General features: G+C 31.4%; 1 long non-coding RNA gene across 3 annotated transcripts in view; it reads left to right on the top strand.

The window, feature by feature from the left end:
- Nucleotides 1–17,123, top strand: part of LOC108589373 (uncharacterized) — a 292,960-nt gene that overhangs the window by 9,258 nt on the left and 266,579 nt on the right. For 2 of the 3 annotated variants that reach the window (XR_013525729.1, XR_013525728.1), the window contains exons 3-4: nucleotides 5,581–5,729; nucleotides 9,024–9,141. This is a non-coding gene — a long non-coding RNA (uncharacterized LOC108589373). Of the gene's footprint in view, nucleotides 1–5,580; nucleotides 5,730–9,023; nucleotides 9,142–12,538; nucleotides 16,303–17,123 lie in introns of those variants that run through there. The other variant, XR_013525730.1, reaches the window with a different exon arrangement.

Here is a 17,123-nt window from a genome sequence, read left to right as displayed (position 1 = left end):
TTGAAATTGGGTGAATCCATATTGTATGTGAGAAACACATGAATTTGGGCAGCCAGAGGACAGACTGTTATGGATTGAATTTTGTCCCCAAAAATATATTTTAAAGCATTGGCCCATAGTACCTGTGAAATTGACCTTATTTCAAAATAGTGTTTTTGCAGATGTAATTAGTTAATGATATCAAGATAAAATCATCCTGGATTTAGGAGGTTTAAAAAGATTTTTAACCTTTTAAGTAAGCATCCATCTTAGGAGATTCCTAAATCCAGTGAATGTCTTGATATGCTAGCACCAACTGTTAAGCCATTATTTTCCAACTAAATTGAAATGCCACTTCTGTCATATATTAAGTTTTTATGCGTACTTGGATATATTAATGAATCATTTTAGTCTACTGATTGACTTCTTTGTTATTTTGTCAAAATCACAGTGTTTTAAAGGGTTATATTAAAAAAATAAAAAAATAAAAGGGATATATTTGTCATAAGATGTAATACCTGAGCAGGCGAATTCTCCCCAAATAGTCTTTGCTATTGCATTAGTCTTGACTATTTCAGATACTTATTCATCATATTAGTATAAAACTCATTTTTCGACAATCTGAAGGTAAACGTCAATGAGATTTATATTTAAGTTAAATAAATTTGTACATTAGTTTGAAAAAAAATTGACATTTTATGACATCTCTTTTACTCATTCAGAATAAGGTGCTTTTAATTTATTCATGCCTTACAGAGAATGTGATTTTTTTTTGTATGTGTACTATTTTAAACTTTTTATGGGATTTTTATACTTTTCATGTCTATTGTAAATTATATATCTATGTTATATGTGTTTATAAAAGCACACAAATATATAGAAATGCTCTATTTATATTCACTTTCTGTATATAACTGATAAACGCAAGCTATCAGAGTTTTGGAAACTTTATTTTATTAAACTGTTATTAATTAGTAGTAAAATTACTAATCACAAAAATTATTAAAAATCACCTTGTATTCAGCTACACATTCAAATTATCAATTAAATGGAATGCAATTTTGTCTTTTCATTTTCCAGTTAATAATGTTTTCTGCAGTATTTTATGTTCCAAAACTTCTAAAATTTTTAATACTACTCAAAGCAGAAGTCATCCTTGTTTATTGCATTATTTTTGTAAAAATGTTTTAGCAGCATTTTATTTAATACTTTATTTGGTGGATAAATATTTTGTAAGCATGCTGCATCATACTTTCATTTGTAATAAGCTACATATTTTAATGTATTCATATTTTTCCTCTTATTTTTCTTAATTTAACTAAGATTTTCTAATGTTGATTTAATGAATTCCTAAAATAAGCTCTATTTGAATTGCTAATTATTAGATCTTTTGTTATATGTGCTAATACGATGTTTGAATCATTATATATATGATATATCCTTCATATTTTTATTTTAGTACTATCTTTAAAAGATTTCAATGTGATATCTGTGCTGGATGTATTTATTATTTTAAGGTAAATAAGAAAATCAAGAAATCCTGCTTAACCATCCTCTAAATGTGGATTCAAGGTCATGGTTCAAAATGGATGTTAAAATTGCAGCCATTGATACATAACCATACCAGAAAAAAAATGGAAATGTAAGAAAGCAACTTCTCTAATTAAGATCCCTACTCCTATCTAATTACACGGTACTTTTACATATACCTTTCTTGCCCAGAATTTAGTGACATGGTCATAACAAATACTAAAGAATCTGCATAATGTTGCATAATATTGAGTGATCATCTGTCCACTAGGAAATTAGAGCTCCCATCACTAAGAAATTAGCCAACATTCTCTGTCATAGTGATTTTCTTTAACCTCCAAATATCCATATGTACTTTTCTTCCCACATTTAGAACTTAGCCATCTCTCAAGGAAGATGGTGACAAAATTCTATACAAATTCTGCAGCCTGGTCAAATCTTAGGATCTATAGGGGATGTGCAGCTCCCACTGCTGTCTAGATAGATCTTTGTGTCATTGGAAACCCGTAACTAAAAGAAATAGTATCTAATATAGATATTAATGTACTTCCTATAAATTAAAGTTGAATTTAGAAGGTTCACTGGATCCAAGTTTAACCTATCCTGGCAACACAATTCCATAAGTGTTATGTGTATGCATCAGGAGAGTGTAAAATTATGATACCTTGCTGCTTATAATTTTATAGTGATGTTGGCTACTAGAGAGTATTTCTTAAATTCCTAAACTCATTAGGAGTTTAAAATGGTAATATTCTAAGTTAACCTTTTTTTTTCAATTAGAGTTATGTACCATATAACAATATTTTAGTCAGTGACAAACCACATATGCAACAATGGTTACATAAGCTTATAATGGAGCTGAAAAATTCCATTTGCCCAGTGATGTTGTTGCAGTCTTAATAGTACAGTTCACCTTATTACTCACATACCTCTTGTGATGCTGGTATAAATAAACTTAAGACATTGCCAGTCTTATAAAAGCATAAATACTTGATAATGATAATAACTATGTAACCAGTGCATGCATTTACTATACTACACTTTTAATTGTTACTTTAGAGTATACTCCTTCTTAAAAAAAGAAATTGAATTGGAAAACAGAATCATGCAGGTCCTTCAGAAGGTAGCCTGGAAGAAGACACTGTTATCATAAGAGATGACAGCTCTATGTGTGTGTTACTGCTCCTGAAAACCTTCTAGTGAGATACAATGTGGGGGCGGAAGACAATGATATCAAAGATTCTAATCCTGTGTAGGCCTAGGTAAACAATGAGTGTTATTGGTGACTTAAGTTTTAACAAAAGTGTTTAAAAAGTAGAAAGTAAAAATTTAAAGATTAAATATAGAGAAAAACTTATAGAATAAGTATAAAAAGCAATATTTTTTATAGCTATATACTGTTCATGTTTAAGTTGGGTATTGTTGTCAGAGGCATGTGAACCAGAGCAACTCCATCTTAAACAGCAGCTCGGTAAAATGAGGCTGAAACTACTGGGTTGCATTCACAAATGGTTAAGGCATTCTAAATCACAGGATGAGATAGGAAGTCAGCACAAAATACAGGTCATAATGACCTTGCTGATAAAACAGTTTGCAGTAAAGGAGCAGGCCCAAACCCACCAAAACCAAAATAGTGATGAGAGTGAGCTCTGGTCGTCCTCACTGCTACACTCCTACCAGTGCCATGACAGTTTACAAATGCCATGGTAACTTCAGGAAGTTACTCTACATGGTCTAAAAATGGGAGGCATGAATAATTCACTGCTTGTTTAGTATGTCATCAAGAAATAACCATAAAAATGGGCAACTAGCAGCCCTTGAGACTTCTCTGTCTATGGTGTATCCTTCCTTTATTCCTTTACTGTCTTAATAAACTTGCTTTCATTTTGCACTGTGGACTTGCCTTGAATTCCTTCTTGTATTCCAAGAACCCTCTTTTGGGGTCTGGATCAGGAGTCCTTTCCTGTAACATTATTACAAATGAACAAAAAAGTTAAAAAAATAAAGGGAGCCAGACATGGTGACTTGTGCCTATAATCACCTATTTGGGAGGCTGAGGCGGGATATCACTTGAGGCCAGGAGTTTGAGACCACCCAGGGGAACAGAGACACCCCCCCCATCTTAAAAAAAATAAAAATAAAAGTCTTTCACATTTACTCATTACTTAATGATTCACCCAGGGCAACTTACTATTCTGCAAGCTCCATTCATGGTAGTTGCCATAGACAGGTCTACAATTTTCTATCTTTCATATCATAGGTTGCTGTACCTTATTTATGTTTAGATTTACTTATTGTGTTACAATTGCTTACAGTATTCAGTTCAGTAACATGTTGTACAGGTTTGTAGCCTAGGAACAACAGCTTACATCATATAGCCTAGAAGTGCGATAGGCTGTGTCATCTAGCTTTGTGTAAGAACACTGTGATATTTACACAATAACAAAAATGCTTAACGAGATGTTTTCAGATAGGAATCCTGTCATTAAGGGAAGCATGACTGTATTTAAACCACTTTAATAAATAAAACGTTTTAAAAAATTTAATTCTGTTAACACTTTGGTTACTCTGGAGTAGAGCTCACTTGAGAAAAGTAGAAAAACAGTGATTTTAAAAAAAAGTTTTACTAAGAAGTTAACAAAAAGTAAGTTATCTTGCATTAACCAAAGGTGACCAAAGTATACCTCTGAAATTTGAACTTATGCCATTATACAATTTTTTAAATGGAAACAATTTATCCTATGTTATATTTATTTATTTTTAAATATTTTTTATATTTTTAAGTATATTTTTTGTTTTGATAATAGTTATAATTTTTTCTTCTGTTTTGATATTATGCAGTTTTTTGATATTTTCTCTTAAACTTTAAAACTTAAATAGTATACATGTTCTATTTGAACTGTATAATTTGAAAGAATAATTTCATTTTAAAAATAAGACATTATTCTAATACCAGTTAATAACAAGTCCATCTTTCTTTTTTCACTTGTTTTGGAAATGAATTTTATAAACAGCTACTACAGCTTTAGAAAAATACTTATTGCCTCTAATTTTGGCACTGCACTCAATGTATGAATGTACCTAGGAGAACTAACATAGGTAAATTGTTGAGAGTTTAAACAGTAATGTGTGTCTTCATTTATTCAGGTCCAATCAGTATATTTTAATAGTATTTTGTAGATTTTTCTATATATATTTTAGAGATTTTCTGTCAGTCTTATGACTAAGCATATAATTTTTTAATTTGCTATAAAATATTGTATTTTGTCTTCTATTACATATTATTTCTTATTACATATGCAAGTTTTTTGTATTTGTATGCCAGATGGATTTTCTCTGTGTGTGTGTGTGTGTGTGTGTGTGTGTGTGTGTGAAATCTATAATCTTTTACCAAATTTCCTGGTAATTTTAATAATTTCATAGTTTTTTTTGGAGTTTTCCAGATAGATATCTATGTACAATGAAAATAGAAGGTGTTTTGCTTACTTTTTTTTTTATTGTTTAAACATTTTATTTTCTCTTTTATAATTGCATTATATTAAATATCCAGTAAAGTTGTAAAGTGAATGAGATATAGTAGGCATGTTTGCTTGTTTTTTACTGTAGTGCAAAGGTTTTTAGTGTTTCTCCATTACATAAAATTTTGGTTTGTGGCTGAAGTAAGTATTGATATAGGTATACAATATGTATTACATAGTATGCAGATGATTTATTAAATTTAGAGATTATGTACATATCCCAATTACATTTAAAGATGTAACCTGAATCTGCTTTCTATTTTGTTAAATTATTTTCCCCATCTTTGAAGAGATTGATTTTTCTTTATGCTTCAACTAAGATTATGGATGTTTTAGTTTAGTATGAATTTCTTACTACTAAATAAACTGTATTCTTAGAAAAATTTCTGATACTTTAATATGTCTTGTTTTTAATGTCTTTTTGGATATTTTTTGCATTTTTTTCAGCACTACTTTTTAGATAGTGCTTCATTTTCTGACAGTCATGGTTTTGGATGATTGATAATCCTTCTAATCAGTGTTCCCATATATTCAATGCTTTATTTTCCTCTAGTTGCTGTTGGTATCCTGGACCTAGCATAGAACGTCAACACCAAGACAAAAGTATGCCAAATTGCAGGGTTTATTGCCGGCAACCACGGAGGACTCACGTCTCTCCAACCCGTGGCAGGGAAAGAAGGGTGACAAGACCTTTTTATACCGGTAAAACCACCTTGGGGGTGCGGGTGGGGGCGGGGATGGGGGTGAGGGGCTTCAGACATTCCGCAGGCTAGTGGATTGTGTAAATCACCTTCTGGGTGGAGATGAGGGTGAGGGGCGGGGATGGGGGTGAGGGGTTTTCCGGACATACCGAGGGCCAGGGGACTATTCGACATTCTGATTGTTACTTAATTGGTTCACAAAAGCTAAGATTAGCATTCTTCTACACACTGTCTGGGTAGGGTGGGGATCACAGTCCTTAATTACTAATCCACATTTGGGTTATAGATAGCAGTTTCAACAGAAAGCTGAGGTATGGTTGAAGTATGCAGTTTTATGGGGCTTTTTATCATGTCACACTGTCAAGATTTTTTATTAATCTTTGGTTTTCAGCAGCTTTACTATGATATGGCTAGGCATTGTTTTATTTTATTTTATTATATTTGAAATTTGCAGAGTTCTTGGTCATTTATGTCCTTAATTTCTGGAGAGCTATGTTTATGATTACTTTAAATACTTTTTTCTCTATTGTTTTCTCTTCCTATTTTCTACCTCCTCAAAGAATTTGGAAGCTTTAATGATTCATTTGTTAAACTTTCTGATGTAATTCCACCTATCTTGAAGGATATGTTTTGTTTTATTCAATATATTTTTGTCTATCCTCTAAATGCATAATTTCCATTCGTTTTCAAGTTCACTCGTTTTATGTTCACTGACTTTGTGTTTTATCATCTCTATTTTGCTATTGTATACGTCCACTAATTTTTTATTTCAGACTTTTTTATTATTATAATTTTATTAGATGCTTTTTTAACTTTAAAAAATATCTGTGAACTTTCCCTGTTTATTTCATGTGTGTTATTCTCTACCATATAGACCACAGTTACAATAGCTGCTTTAAAATCTTTGGTAATGGCAACATCTTGGACATATTTGGATAGGAACCCCTGCTGTTTTAACCAAAGCTAATTAATTACATATTAACAGGTCTTTGCATGTTTTAATTAAATTTTGTCTTGAGCAAATAAAATGTTAGCATATGTAGGTTCTAGGTCTGTTACAATCCTTTGGAAAAGGTTACTTTTTTTTTTTTTAAGCAGGCAGTCAGCCAAAGTAGATTTAGATCTTTGCCTCATTTCTTTTCTCTGTGGCTCATATAGCCATTCAATTGTCAATGCTCAACAGCTCTACTTTTTTGGTTCTATCATGCATATGAAACACTCAGTGATTTGAGACTAATATGTTGATTTAAATCTCAATTCAGTTTCTAAACCTTTGTACTGTTGATTCGAGACTACCATTGCTTGTATAGCTTCTAGAGAGCCTCAGACTTGTATAAGTTAATACACAAAATTAGTGTTTTTTATTATTTGGATATCTTCCTTGCGGATTCCACATTTTCCAAGCCAAAGTCTCTATATTCTGGTTGTTCTGGCCAGATAGACAGGATTTCCCTTTTACTGAAGCTTTCTCTGGGGTTCTACTAGTGCTGATTGCCCTAGAAGCTCAAAAGGAAAAATTATCTGTGAGATTCTTTTCCTAAGTTTGATTCTCACAATACACTTGGTATTATCTAATTTTTATAATCAATAGGGAACTTTTTTTTGTAGTTTGATCAGAAATTTTAGTTTTAGTAAGTGAGAGAAAGGGGCCATAATGAGTTTTTATTTTAAAAAGAGGTTATTGCTGAGGTTTTATTCTAAAACTACAAAACTAGAAAAGTATTAAAAAAAAGGGTTATACCGAGTTTGCATTTTAAAACTGAATTTTGTTAATTTGATAAACTTTTTGACAACCTTGACTTAGGATTAAGTATCTTTTATACAGGAAGTCTTGAACTTTCATTTTTATTCAATCTGAATGTTTTCTCTTTTTAATTGATATTTTGGCTTTACTTATTTCATATTAATATATGTCCTTGTATTTTACATTGGTCTTTTTCATCATGTCTTTTATCCTTCTCGATTCTTAATACAAATTTTGTTATTTAGTAAAGTTACTATTTTTGTTTAAATTGTTTTTGTGATAATAATATTACATATACACTTAATCTGCTTTTTGGGGGATTAGAGGAAGAATATTGTCTACTGCTTACCTACTAGAACAATGTTAAAATTAGCTAATAACCTTTTCTAACTCATTTTCTTCTTTTCCTTAACATCTAATTTGTAGCTAGATGACTTGCTTCCAAATAATTTCTGTAAGATAATAAGCAATCTGACCTGCCTGAATTGAAACTTTTGAAAGTAACATTGCCAGAGTTTTGTCTGTTAATAAACTATACATTATACTTAATGAATATAATTTAATGTTATAAGATATATATGTATGTTAATTTATGTTTAAATTTATATATTAAATACATTTATATGTTAAATACCTATATATTTAATATTCCCCATCAGTCAGTATCCTGTTGTTTCTTCAGTTTTTACTTCTTTGTATGTCTAAAGCATGTTCTTAAGTAGATATTTGAGGAAAGTTTCATAACATTAATATTTCTTCTTTTCTGGTATGGCTATTGTGATGGTTAATTTTATGTGTCAACTTCACTGAGCCGTAGGGTATCTAGACATCTGATGAAACACTAATCTAGGTATATCTGTGAGGGTGTTTCTGGTTGAGATTAACACATGAATTGGTAAAAATTATCTGAGTAGGCCTGGCGGAGTGGCTCATACCTGTAATCCCAGCACTTAGGGAGGCTGAGGCTAGTAGATCACGAGGTCAGGAGTTCAAGACCAGCCTGGTCAAAATGGTGAAACCCAGTCTCTACTAAAAATACAAAAAATTCTCTGGGTGTGGTGGCACATGCCTGTAATCCCAGCTCCTTAGGAGGCTGAGGCAGATAATTGCTTAAACCTGGGTGGCAAAGGTTGCAGTGAGCAGAGATCACCCCACTGCACTCCAGTCTGGGCAACAGAGCAAGATGCTAGTTAGAACGGCAATCATTAAAAAATCTGGAGACAACAGATGCTGGAGAGGATGTGGAGAAATAGGAACACTTTTACACTGTTGGTGGGAGGGTAAATTAGATTGACCATTGTGGAGGATCTAGAAATAGAAATTCCATTTGACCCAGCAATCCCATTACTGGGTATATACCCAAAGGTTTGTAAATCATTCTATTATAAAGACATATGTACACATGTGTTCATCTCAGCACTGTTTACAATAGCAAAGACCTGGAACCATTCCAAAGGCCCATCAATGAAAGACTGAACAAAGAAAATGTGGCAATATACACCATGGAATACTATGCAGCCATAAAATATGATGAGTTTATGTCCTTTGTAGGGACATGGATGAATCTGGAAACCATAATTCTCAGCAAACTGACACAAGAACAGAAAATCAAACACCGCATGTTCTCCCTCCTAGGCGGGTGTTGAACAAAGAGAACACATGGACACAGGTAGGGGAGCATCACACACTGGGGTCAGTTGGTGGGGGACTAGGGGAGAGACAGTGGAGGATGAGGAGGGTTGGGAGGGATAACGTGGGGAGAAATGCCAGATGTAGATGATGGGGGGATGGAGGCAGCAAACCACCTTGCCATGTATGTACCTATGCAACAACGCTGCATGATCTGCACATGTACCCCAGAACCTAAAATACAATTTAAAAAAAAAAAAGAAAAAAAAGGATTGAGTAAAGATTGTCTTCCTAATATACGTGGGTAACATATATATATATGCATGTATATATGTGTATGTATGTAAATATATATGTACATATATATGAGTGTGGCTGCATACAATACTGTTTGTCATATTTTATAGCCTTGAAATATTTACTAAGTTAATTTTGTTAGGGGGTATAAATAATTATGATACAAAAGTCTGATGACACTGATACTCTTTTAAATGTTTTCATATTTTGTCTGGGTTCTAAAAATTCCAGAAAGTTTTACCATAATGTTCATTAGGTTGGGCCATTTTAGGTTGTTTTGTGAAGGTATATGGAAAATATGAAGATCTATGTCACATACCTAATTAAAAGAAAGTTTTGTTAAAAGTAAGTTTTGTTATTGGTTCTCTTTCATTGATTTGGCTTATTTCTTTTTCCATATTTTGCATTTTCCATATTTTGTATTTCTTTTGCTTTTCTTGTGTATATTTTTTATCAAAATATTTTGCTTCTGTTTTCCTTTTGATTTTTACTTTTTAAAAATTTTTCATCTTTAAGACTTTTTTCCACTGTAATCACCAATGTAATTTTTCAAATTCTGACATTACTTCTAACATAATGTTTCATTTATAATTATTTTCTGCTATGTGTTACTATTCTAGTCAAACACTTTTTGTCAATAACCTCATTTAATAGATATTTAATTCTAATTTATGTTGCTTTCAGAAAGACTATTATTGAATTATTTTCTCCTAGTTGTTTTTAAAATAGATTCAGGTTTTGTCTTGTAATTATGCCTTTCTAATATCTTTTATAGTCTCTAGAAATATTATTCTGTTTTCTCCTTATATGTTATCACTTATAAATCTGTAAGTAATGTATTTTCGATTCTTATTTTAAGTGTTTGAAATTACTTATGATTTTATTTTATGAATGTGTATGTATATTATTATAATGTTTATTGCATCACAGGATAGACTTAGAAATTTATACTCAAAAACATACAAGTTCGTAATTTATATTTTTCTAATCCTCAACTTTTTGTTCCAGTTTGTTAATTTTAATCTCAAAAATTCTTGGAGAGCTACAAGAAAATTTTCCACTCGTTTTCTTATTTGCATAATCTTTGTAATTCTAGATATGTGCATTTACGGTTATTTTATCTGTTAAAATGTTATGCTCCAACACATTCATACTCATTTATTATTTTGACCTCAGTTCATTTGCTGATGTATTATTATTATTACTATTATTTGTATTTTTGGATAGATTTAATGTACACATTTGCAAACGCTTTCATTTCTAACATTCTTTGCCAAAAATTTTAAGTATAAGTTTTATAAACTTTATATAGCACATTCTCATAGCAAAATCTCTCAATTTACATAATTGAATATTTATTTATGTATTTGTTTCTATTCTTTCCAACATATTTTATATTCTTTGTTATAATTTTACTTTTTAAATATTGTTTCTTTTTTGTAGCATTTTTTTCCTTTGGTATATGCAGTTGAATATTGGAGAAGCTTATAAATTTCATGAGAGTTTGGCATCTAAATAAGGATTTGTGGAGAAAAACAGTTCAGGGATTAGGCTTCCAACTATACTGGTTTCTTATTTCCAATGCTGTAGTTAATTTACAAATTGATTTATTTTATTTGAATCATTATGGTACTATTAGAGAAAATGTACTATGCCTATATTAAGTAAGTCTGATGGTATGAAAGTGTAATGAACTTAGTATATCAACCATGGTAATGCTACTTTCTGCTATACATAGATTAGTGAAGACATCTTTTTCACATATTGCTCTGGACTTCTTAAAATAGAAGCAGTTTCCTTCAGTTATTGTCTACTATTAAATAATATTGTGAGAGATTTTTGATTGGTATCTTATTTATATAGTCTTTAAATGTCTTCGTTTTTCAGTTTCAATAGTATCAACAGTGAATACTTGTACACTTGAAAAACATATGTCATATTTTAGACTTTTCTCTTTCAAATATATTTGCTCATAAAATAGCAATGTGATGAAATTTTTCTTGAATAACAAGCATGGCTGTTTACTGATATGTGCATATTTGTTCAGTACCTTTGGTTATTTTATATCCATCTTTAGATATGAAAAATTTAATTTTCCTAGGTAAAGATAATACAATTTTGAATCATGTTTTTTGTTTCTATAAGAAAAATTTTCAAATTGAGTCTGGTTACAAGGTAGCCAAAATTTTATGCATTTATATGTCTATATAAATTTGTATGTCTATATAAATGCATAAAATTTATGTCTATGTAAAATTATAATATAGAATTTATACATTTATATAGAATAATATGGATATATTAGCTTAAAAAGACACACAGATACAGTAATATGTAGTGCTTACTTACTAGGAGTAAGCATAAAGTAATAGAGAATTTCACTGATAGTAAAACAAAAGGGTCATCTTATTTTTTAATATTATGAGAACGAGTTGGATTTTATAAAGAGAATGAGCACTAGTGCAGTTGTTTACCACTAGTACTTACTTGAGGGAGAAAACATCTCATTGTGAAGAGTCTTTGTCTCAGTGATTCAGGCACACATCAGCAGAACTGAATCATCATTTATACTTGGCTGTTTATTGGTGTTATCTATAGTTGGCGTCACTGTGGTGTGCTAGATGAGGGATTTGGATTTACCACAGAGCATCTAAAAGCAATATTATGTGAATCCAAGCACGTTAACTCATTAGAAAACTTCAAATATTATTCAGAATTAATTTAAAGAGAATGAAGTGCAAGCACAAGTTCTTCAGGTTGATTTAAGTACAAATGTTAGTGATATCATGATGTCATTATTACATAAAAATAAGTGGTCTAGAGAAAAACAATATAGCCTAATACAAGGTAATGGCTTTTGTTCAAATGGTTAATAGTTGGATAATGTGATTTTAAATTATGTTGCCAGTGATATAACTAATTTTACTACTAAATTATGGCAATTTCTAAATATTTGTATTTTCATAAGTATTAATTATGAGTAATAGATGTAGGTGGCAAGAGCAGATTTTATTTTACAGCAGCTGCTCAGAACACTGAGGGAAAGAGCACTATGGCAACAAATCAGATTTTCCGAAAGTATGTAAATAATGAAGCTTTTTGTTAAGAATGTCAAGTTTAATTTAACATTGCTGTTGCAGTGTAGTACTCTTCAACGTGTGTTTATGTGGAGCCTCATGCCAGCTACCTGGATCAACTCCAATGCCTACTGAGCTAAAATCTGCCTTGCCTAAGGAATGATGCCAGTATGTTCAAAATTGAAACACAACAGAAACATCCTTCTGAATGGAGCTCAACTGTTGAGAGCTCTTTGAATGATGAACTTTAGTTCAATTTCTAAAAAGTAATCATGTGCTTTATTTGGTGCCTATTGTGCTACTTCAAGTTTCTTCTTCCTCTTCACTGAGCATCCTTCCTCTTCATTACATTTCATCTTTATTCACTCTGTAGAACTGACAAACAATGCTTGAAACATCTGGTGCTGTACTACCTGATAAAGTACCTAACGTCACAAGTTGATTTATTTCCTTTATGTATATTTGACACTACTTATTTCCATAACATTAAAAAGAGAAAAGTTTTCTGAATTCTATACAAGTAAATATCATAAACATAAAGTGATTAATAACTAAAGTAATTCTTCAGAATAGTTTGAAAAAAGTATAGATTTTACGTACATCCACACTATAAATACAAATACATATGTGACAGACAATTCAAAGACCTTGATACTGAAATACTTTTAATAACATTAAAATAGTCATAACATTTATTCCAATTTTTGAAATCTTTTTATCTTAAAATTTCTTGCTGCTGTTTTGGAAAAAGAAGAACCAGTGTTGCAGGAGATAGTGTTTAAAATTATGCGTGCATCTCTATACAGTGTGGTAATTCCCTTCTCACAAAATGAGCAAGTCTTGTCTCAAATTTTGAAACCTAGACTGATTTTGTTCCAGGTCAGGTAGAGGAATATTGATGGGTAGAAATATTTAGAATGTAAAGAAAAAATTTTCCCTCAGCTTGACTGTGTCTGAAAGTTTTAATGATTCTCAATTCTGGGCCAGTGTAGGGCTAGTCATAGAGTTCACTTCTGGGGATTCGCAAACATACTAGATTCAAGGTTATTCCAAAGCCTTCACACAATATGAAAAATATCAGTACACCATCTTTGGGAAAGAAACTGAAAACTAGTCAAATATTTGAGCAGTAAGATGTCATTCACCCAGCTTCTTTTCAGAATGTCAGAGACGCACAGATTTAGAGATACGACTCTTCGGCTTGAAATATATAGCATAACCATTAACCTACCAAATATTCAAAATATTAAAGTTTTCAGATTTTAGCAATCATACTCTGAGTTTTAGAAATTGAGATATGCATTTTATGTGATCTCCTTCATTGTATGATAGTATGGGTAATAGGAAACCACTCAATGCCCAGTATCTCATTATTACTGAAATTAGACCAAAAATAAGATTATAAAAGTTAAAATTCCTGCAAGTAATTTCTTTGTTTAGACCCGGTAAATTACAGATTGACTAGAGACTATAACAGCCCTGGATCCTAAGGGATGGAAAAGATGTGAATAAGAATAGGAAAAAAACCATTAAAGGTAAACTATTGAAAACACGTTTTTACTTCTTTTACAATTTGTACTAGACTGACCTGCATTCAAATAACAGGTATTGTCAGTAAGTATGTATATAAAAAGGGTATATTTATGCTGATTTATTCTTTGCAGCATATGTTCACAAAAATGTTGAATCAACCATTATAAGCCATAGTATTATGATAAAATAATAGTTTGGTATTTTGCCTGGAAAAATGATGTTACAATAAACACTTCTGCATTTGGTGCCCTGGATTTTGAAATAACTTTATTTCCTGCTGTGAAAATGAGAAAATGTGGTTGATGATATCAGGTTTCAGGCTCACATTTTATATTGATTTGTCAGAATGAGAAGCAGTAACTACAGGCCTGGGAGACCCTGCTGCTCTGCCCTTCTGGCTTCAAATAAGCCCCAAGATGAGGAATAAATAGTAATGTGAAAAAGCAGACTCAGGATTAATGTATGAAACATTTACGAGATCTTCTCTGGTCTAAGATACATACTGTATTTGGAATATTTAACAATAAATAAAGAACATGTGAAAGAATTTAATTTATTGAATGCATTTTTCAATATTAGATATTTTGAGACTAGTAATGAAAGTCTGCATCAAACAAACTTTTCTCCCTGCTATGCCTCATATCTTCAGAAATGTAATTTCCTGAATAAGTAATCTTAATCCAGTGAAGATTTAATTTGGTCTTTTTAATTTATAAATCGTAATTCACCTCCTCAATAAAATGTTGCTGAATTTAAATAGCAAGGGATATATGAAAGACGTATTAAAATATCTTAAGCCTATTTTCCTTATGCTGCATTATAAAATATTTTTTAATTCTTAAAGCTCATCTTAGCCCATTCCTGCATAAAACACAAGAATAATGGCTTCTTGAATGGTTATTCTGCTGCCCCAGTGACCTCAATAAGTCAATAATATGCCTGCAATACATTCCTCAGTCAAAGAAATATTACAATACCCATAATAAAATTCACTTCTCTTGATTTGTATAAAATGATTAATTTTTGTATATAACTGCTAATAATTTTTATACATAAGGTCAATGGCAGTCATTGTCAAAGGTGGACTTCTTAAGGACAGCAACCATAACAATCATGGATGGAAAAGAATTACAAATAAAATGATTGAATAAAAGTGGTTGATATATTTTACAAAATCAATGTTTCCTGATCTTTAGTTAAAGAGCAGGAAAAGAGAACCAAAGTAGAAATTTCATAATACATATTGACAGAACCATCTGTGAGATTTAAAGTGGCCAGGCAGAAAGGTTCCACCTGGGACGTCTTTAAAGTGATACATTCACAGCAGTTAGCACAGAATTTTAACTTCCTATAGAAGATCTTTTATGCAAACATGTATTCTGAGGTTCCTGTAAGTGAATAATACAGGGAATGTTGTTAAGTTGTTACCCTTGAATTCTATATTTCTAAGGAAATGGTTAATAAGACCCTTAATTTGGGTTTCTGGTGATTTTTTATTATTTTTAAAGCAAAACAGTACTAATTATTTTTGCTGATATATAAGAAACTAAAGCTGTTAATCTTTAAACTCTGTTAATAAAGATATTACCATAAATATAAAATCTATATAATTAGTCAAACATGCTCTAAACAGCCTTAGCACCTTAAATTGCCACGTTTACCTTTAATCCAGAAAGATACCTCAACGTCTGTATTTAACTTAGTTCTACTTTAGATGTTAGATATTTGCTTATGTAGGAGGAATATAGCAAAGCAAAGCAAAACAAACAAAAGAACAAACACACTTGTCTTTGGTGATGCGATTATTCATTGTTACAGAAGCGAATGAGCAAAAAAAGAATAAATCTTAGCTATGTCTCCAGGATAGAGTTAATACCATAAAGTGTTTTCATTCTGAATGAAAGATCTAAGCACCCAATTTCCATCTCCTGCTTCTTTCACTCGCAAAGGTCAAATCACATTTCAAAGTTTAGTTGTCACTTCCAAAAAAATCTATAATAAGTATAATCACTCAGCTAGTCTAAGTTAATGTCTGCTTCTCTGAACTCAGAATAACTTTTGCTTGGTTATGAGCCACTTATCAGCTAGGATGCCCGCAGGTATGCCTGATCAGGCTATGAACTCTTCAGGTCGTGGGCTGTCTTTGCTTTCTAGATTACAATAAACTATTCTATATGTTCTCCCTAAAGTTTAATAAATGAATGAATGAATGGTTATCCAGTCTCTTCTTGTGAGAGTTGTTTAGTTTTTTAAAACAGAATAGTGTATTCTTTCTTTAGGTCAAACATTGTGTTTCTTATTTTAAAATATAATAATTTCTATGTTTTTAAAGCTAACTTTATATTGATAAAATATAATTTTTATGCATTTGGAGCTAATTTTATGATGATATTTTACAGTGTATTTTATTATTAATAACTAGTTTTATAAATCATTCTATTATAAAGATACATGCATGTGCATGATCGTTGACACACTGTTCACAATACCAAATACGGAATTATAGCTTCCTGTAGAAGATCTTTTATACAAAGATGTATTCTGAATCAACACAAAGGCCCATCAATGATAGACTAATTAAGAAAATGTGGTACATATACACCATGGAGTACTATGCAACCATAACAAGGAATGAGATCATGCAGAAACATGAATGGAGCTGGAGCCATTATGCTCAGCAAACAAATGAAGGAGCAGAAAGTCAAATACTGAGTTTTCTCACTTACAAGTGAGAGCTGAATGATGGAAACCCATGGACACATGGTAGGAGAACAACACACAATGGGGCCTTGTCAGGGGTGAGGAGTGCGGGGAGGGAGAGCATTAGGAAGAATAGCTAATAGATGATGGGTTTCATACCTAGGTGATGGGTTGATCCCTGCAGCAAACCACCATGACACACAACTATCTATGTAACAAATCTGCACATCCTGCAGTGTACCCCTAAACTTAAAATAAAAGTCGGGAAGAAAAAAAGTAGTTTTGTGGGAGAACCTCTAAAATAAATAATATTGGCATGTTTCCTTTTTGAAGATCTTTAAAAGTACATCTCACAAAACTTCATATGGAACCAAAAGAGAGCCTGCATAACCAAGACAATCCTAAGCAAAAAGAA

This window comes from Callithrix jacchus, chromosome 1 (assembly GCF_049354715.1).
Source record: "Callithrix jacchus isolate 240 chromosome 1, calJac240_pri, whole genome shotgun sequence".
Classification (NCBI taxonomy): Eukaryota; Metazoa; Chordata; class Mammalia; order Primates; family Cebidae; genus Callithrix; species Callithrix jacchus.
Note: the sequence above shows the minus strand (reverse complement) of the source record. Positions and strands in the feature narration are given on the sequence as shown.